The sequence below is a fragment of the Vulpes vulpes genome, chromosome 1 (assembly GCF_048418805.1).
Source record: "Vulpes vulpes isolate BD-2025 chromosome 1, VulVul3, whole genome shotgun sequence".
Classification (NCBI taxonomy): domain Eukaryota; kingdom Metazoa; phylum Chordata; class Mammalia; order Carnivora; family Canidae; genus Vulpes; species Vulpes vulpes.
Window position 1 is genome coordinate 134,832,713 of NC_132780.1, and position 6,450 is coordinate 134,839,162.

Consider the following 6,450-nt stretch of genomic DNA (forward strand, 5'->3'; position numbering starts at 1 on the left):
TGCTGTTCCACTCCTACCTAGACCCTGACGGTAGTTGCCTGTTTCTCACACACTCTACCCTCTCCATTCACCATCCACAGAGCGGCCAACAGTGCCCTTGCTAAAGCACATGCCTCCTTCCTGCTCAGCACTCCTCAGTGACTCTCTGTTACCCACAGGAGAAGTCCTGGCCATCCGCTTTAGCCTCATTCCACTCATTTACTGTGCCTTACCTCTTCTGAACCATCTCTAATTCCTGGAAACATCTAGGCTGGTCTTTCTTTTCTTTCTTTCTTTCTTTCTTTCTTTCTTTCTTTCTTTCTTTCTTTCTTTCTTCTTTCTTTCTTTCTTTCTTTCTTTCTTTCTTTCTTTCTTTCTTTCTTTCTTTCTTCTTTCTTTCTTTCTTTCTTTCTTTCTTCTTTCTTTCTTTCTTTCTTTCTTTCTTTCTTTTTTCTTTCTTTCTTCTTTCTTTCTTTCTTTCTTTCTTTCTTTCTTTCTTTCTTTCTTTCTTTTTCTTTCTTCTTTTCTTTCTTTCTTTCTTTCTTTCTTTCTTTCTTTCTTTCTTTTTTCTTTCTTTCTTTCATTACAAAAACTTTTTTTAGGGCACTTTTACATTCATAGCAAAATTGAGCAGAAAGCAGAAAGAGTTTCTATATACCCTCTGTCCCCTCACCTTTACCCCACCAACACAGTCTCCCCACTACAGGTCAAAGAGTGGTACATTTGTTAGAATCAATGAACCTACATCGGCATGTCATTATCACCCAAAGTCCATAGTTTACATTAGGGTTCTCTTGGTGTACATTTTATGGATTTGGACAAATGTATAATGACATGTATCCACCACTGTAGTATCATACAGAATAGTTTCACTGCCCTAAAGACCCCCTGTGCTTTGCCCTCCCCACTAACCCCTGGCAATCACTGATCTTTTTGCTGTCTCCATAGTTTTTTCCAGGATGTCAGATAGTTGGATTCATACAGTATGTTAGCCTTTTCAAATTGGCTTCTTTCACTTAGTAATATGCATTTAAGGTTTCTCTGTGGTTTCTCCGTGTTTTTTCATGGCACAATAGCTCACTTCTTTATAGTGCTGAATGATTATCCATTGTCTGAATATACCACAGTTTATTTATCCATTCACCTTCTGAAGAATACCTTGGTTGCTTCCAAGATTTGGCAATTATAAATAAAACTGTTGTAAACATCTGTGTGTGTCTTTTCACATGGGCACAGTTTTCAGTGCTGTTGGATAAATACCCAAAGAAGCATGATTGATGGATCATATGGTAAGAGTAATGTTTAGTTTTATAAGAAACTGCCAAACTTTTCCAAAATGGCTGTACCATTTTGCATTACCACCAGTAATGAATTCCTGTTACACCACACCCTCACCAGCCATTGGTGTCAGTGTTCCAGATTTGGGCCATTCTAATAGTTGAATAGTGAAATCTCATTGTCTTAATTTGCATTTCTGTGACGTGTGATGCTGAACATCTTTTCATTTGCTCTCTTGCCATCTGTGTAACTTCTTCCCTGAAATACCTATTCAGGTCTTTGGCCCATTTTGTAATCATGTTGTTCGTTTTCTTGTTGAATTTTAAGAGATCTCTGTATACTTTGGATAACAGTCCTTTTTCAGATCTTCCTTCCTCCCTTCCTTCCTTCCCTCCCTCCCTCCTTCCTTTCCTTCCATGTAGGCCCCATGCCCAGTGTGGAGCCCACAGGGCTTGAACCCACAACCCTGAGATCATGACCTGAGATGAGATCAAAAATCGGATATTTAACCGACTGAGCCATCCAGGCGCCTGCAGCTATATCTTTTAGAAACATTTTCTTCCACTCAGTGTTTTGTCTTTGCATTCTCTTGACACTGTCTTTCGGTACTACAGAAGTTTTACATTTTAATAAAGTCCAGCTTCTCATTGTGTCTTTCATGGATCATGCCTTTGGCTCTGTACACAAAGAATCCTCACTGTACCATAGGTCATTTAGATTTTCTCATATGTTATCTTTTAGGAATTGTGTAGTTTTGTGTTTTACATTTAGGTCTAGGATCTTTATGAAGGCCGTAAGGTCTGTGTCTAGATTCAGACCTTTTTTTATTTTATTTTATTTTTTTGCATGTGGATGTCTGGTTCTTTCAACACCATTTGTTGAGAAAATTATTCTCACTACATTGTATTGTCTTTGCTCCTTTGTCAAAGATCGGCTGCCTGTATTAATATGGATCTATTTCTGGCCTCTCTTGATTCTGTTGGCCATTTGTCTTATTCTTTTGCCAATACCACAATGTTTTGATCACTGCAGCTTTATAGTGAGTCTTAAAGTCAGGTGGTGTCAGTTTTCTGACTTTGTTCTTTTTTTTTTTTTTTTTTTTAAGATTTTATTTATTCATGAGAGACATACAGAGAGAGAGAGAGAGAGAGAGGCAGAGACACAGGCAGAGGGAGAAGCAGGCTCCATGCAGGGAGTCCGAAGGTGGGACTTGATCCTGGGTCTCCAGGATCAGGCCCTGGGCTGAAGGAGGCACTAAACTGCTGAGCCACCCGGGCTGCCCTGTTCTTCTTCAATACTGTGTTGATGATTCTGGGTCCTTTGCCTCTCCATATAAACTTTAGAATCAGGGGCATATGGCTGACTCTGCCAGTAGAGCATGCAATTTGGGGTTGTGGGTTTGAGCCCAATATTGGGTGTAGAGATTACTTTTAAAAAATCTCTAAAAAACAAAACTTTATGGGTACCTGGGTGGCTCAGTCAGTTGGGCATCTGCCTTTGGCTTAGGTCATGGTCCCAGGGTCCTGGGATCAAGCCCTAGGTCAGGCTTCCTGCTAAAGTGAGGAGCCTGCTTCTCCCTCTCTCTCTGTCTCTCTCCCCCTCATTTGTGCTCTTTCTTACTCTATGCTCTCTCTTAAATAAATAAAATCTTAAAAAACTAAATAAATTTTAAAAACCAAAACTTTAGAATCAATTTGCCAATATTCACAAAATAACTTGCTAAAATTGTGGTTGAGTTTGTGTGGAATCTCTAGATCAAGTTGCATCCAGGTTGCTGTTAATTTGAAGTTATAATTCCTATCCCATGATAATATTTGTGAATTTTGATATGTCCTTTCTTTTGCTCAGTTTGAATTCGGCTTATTAGTGCACATTCCTCTAACATGACACATGTCCTTTAGACTTTCTTAAGAAGTCCAACTGACAAGCTTCCAGACACGATGTTGAAGACACATTTCACCAATCTTATTTTTTCCAGAATAATGACTTTATATTTTTGTCAAAATGATACATTCTTCTTAAAAGAATTGAAGATGGTTCGTATGATTTTATGAAAATCTCCACCCAGAGATAATAACATTAGATGAACAGTATTTGGGGCATCCCTAGGATACTTCTAGCTAGGCGAGATAGAAATGCTTTTATTAAAATGGAACTAGTCATGCTATTTAAAGAATAAAAGAAAGCAACTTTATGTGAATCTAACAGAAGAAAAAGAAACCGAAGTAGACATTTCTTCCCTACAAAAAATAGCTAGTTCTTAAAAGATCTCTCTGAGGTTAAGATTATGAGAAACATCAAGAAACTTGAATGAGTCTTAATAAGGTTTTCTAATGTCAGGTGCTCAGTGGGGAATCTGCTTGATGATTTTCTCTCTCCTTCTCCTTGTCCCTCCCCCTGCACACATGCATGCTCACTCGCTCTCTAAAAATAAATAAAATAATTTTTAAAAAATAAGGTTTTCTTTTTCAATGGCATGGTTCAAGGATCTGAACATGAGCAAATCACTCTCACCTTATCTCTTCTTCTGCTTCTCAGTTTGCATTAACCTGTACCTGTATCAATATTCTCAAAATCTATGCATTGCCTTCTGCTCTGAAACTGTAATTCTCAAAGTTATTTAGCCCTCATCTTATATTTAAGCTAATTTGTGACTCACTACCAGCACTTTTAATGTCACTTTTGAATTGTTTTCAAACTCTCAGTTGGTTGAATTTCATCATAAAGCTCCTCAAGAATGGCTCATGAATGCAGCATTTTCTGTTTGAGAATGTTTCTGTGGTTTTTATACTTAAATGCAGCTTGGCTGAGTAAAACATTCTTGCATCACACTTCCTTTTGCTTGGAACTTTGGGGACATCTCACCATTATTGTGTGGCAGCATTGACTATTGGTAAAGACAGGAAGGAATCCCCCTTAAAATGAAGGTGATTTTCTTCTTCCTTCTAAAAATCTGTCTGCCTGAAGAATTCTATTTTTCTTATTCTTTATCAGGTTTTCCTAGAACAAATTGTGCTTTTTAAAAAGCTTTTATTTATTCATGAGAGACACAGAGAGAGACAGAGAGAGGCAGAGACACAGGCAGAGGGAGAAGCAGGCTCCATGCGGGGAACCTGACAAGAGACTATCCCAGGTCTCCAGGATCACGCGGTAGGCTGAAGGCGGTGCTAAACCGCTGAGCCACCTAGGCTGCCCTAAATTGTGCTCTTTCGAGCTGCATTTCCATTCTTCTTTTGGGGGAAGATGCCTTATATTTTCTTTCAGTTTTTTTTTCTTCTAGTTTTATTGAGAAATAGTTGACCTATGTCACTGTATAAATTTAAGCTGTCCCACATGATGGTTTGATTTATAGATATTGTGAAATGATTACTACAGTGAGTTTAGTTCACATCTGTCATGTCGTGTAGATACAATAAAACAATAAAAATCGTGAAAAAATGTGATGAGAACTCTTCAGGTCTAGTCTCTTCATAACTTGTATATGTTCTTTATGGATACTTTTTCTTTTCCATTTGTGGGATTTTCTGTTTCATACTCTATAACATGTGTTATGGTCCTGATCTTTTGCAAGCATTGTGTTCAGTTTAATACTTATCTTTTTTTTTCTCGTTTCCTATAATTCTCTTAAGACTTCCTTCTAGATTAGCTTATTTTTTCAGTCATATCCACTTTCTTGTTATTTCTGATGCATTAGTTTTATGAAATTGCACTCAGTTTGTTCTTTTATCTCATTCTGTCATTTCGTCTTTGCTTACTTTCTTGAAATCATGTTGTTATGTAATTTTTCTATGGCTCAGCATGCTATAGAGATTTTTTTTTTTATGTTCGTTAGATGACATTTTCTCCTAGACTTGGTTTTCATCGGTTATATATGCATGTTCCTCTCTTTCACATTTTCCCCATATATTTGCATAGCTACCATACCATATTTTTCAATGTCTTGTGCTTAAATGTGGCAGCTCTGGCCAGGTCTTTTATTTAGACCATCTGGATATATTCTCAATTCCAACACCATCTCTGCCCGCCACTAAAATTTAACGAATGTTAACATTTTATCATATTAACAAAGTATTGATTTACACAATCCATTTGGTACTTGCTACAAAAGCCCCATTTTTGCTTTTTCATAACTGAGGATTCTCTGACCAAGTAGAGTGAGACTCTCTCCTTCTCTTCCTGATCTCAAGTCTTCTTCACCCCGTCCCAATCAGGAACTCCTATTTTCTTAACTACCTACCATATTCCATTTTCTCTGGTTAAAAAAAAGAGAGAGAGAAATCTTATTTTCCACAACCCCCCCTCCCCAAGAGAAAGTACTGAAAATTAAGTTAACAAAAATCAAGTAAATACAAGAAAATATAGCATCAATTGAGAAACCAATAGATTCATAGCCCTTCCTTCCCAACCACCCAGACATATATCCTGGGCTCCCTTACTGCTCAGGAAGCTTTCCCCTGAAGTGAACTCAGGAGCCAGAGGCCTTGGTAGGATTCCTAGTTTTGGCTTGCTAGAGCAGTGAGACAGGAGTTCCCTTAACCTCCCTAGTTTTGATTCCCTCATCAGTCAGTGTGGCTACTCTTGTCTTCAGGGGGTCAGTTTAAGGATACTGGAGGCCTTATGTGTGAAATGCCCAGCTCTGTCCCTGCACAAAGCAGGTGTATCATGCATGTTCCCCTCCACTGTGGAGAGGCCTGCTCCAGTCTCAAGAGCCATTTTCAAAGTCACCAAGGGCAGAGCTAGACCAAACCCAAAAGATTCTTTGACCACACCCTTTCTTTTTTACGAATAGGTGAGGAAGTTGAGGCCCACAGCTGTAGCAGGAACAGAAGAACCCACCCAGTGCTCTTGACCACCATTCTTTTTTTTTTTTTTTTTTTTTGACCACCATTCTTCTTAAGTTTACAGAAACAATGTCTATTTCTGTTCCCTGGCCCCCTCCATAGTCCACCTTGCCCACCCCACCCAGCCCACTGTCTTCCTGAGCCCCCTAAAATTCACCTAAAGGATACCATCTCCCAGGCCAAACCTCATCCCCTTTGCTGACTCCCAGCATCTAATGTTTTCCTTCATTAGACATTCTCTGAGAATTAGACTCTAAATCAATAGGGAATTAATCAGAACAGGTATGTATAATCACCTGAAAAAATGGCTCCCAGGCTTGACTTGTCTCAAAATAGACACAGAAAAACATTA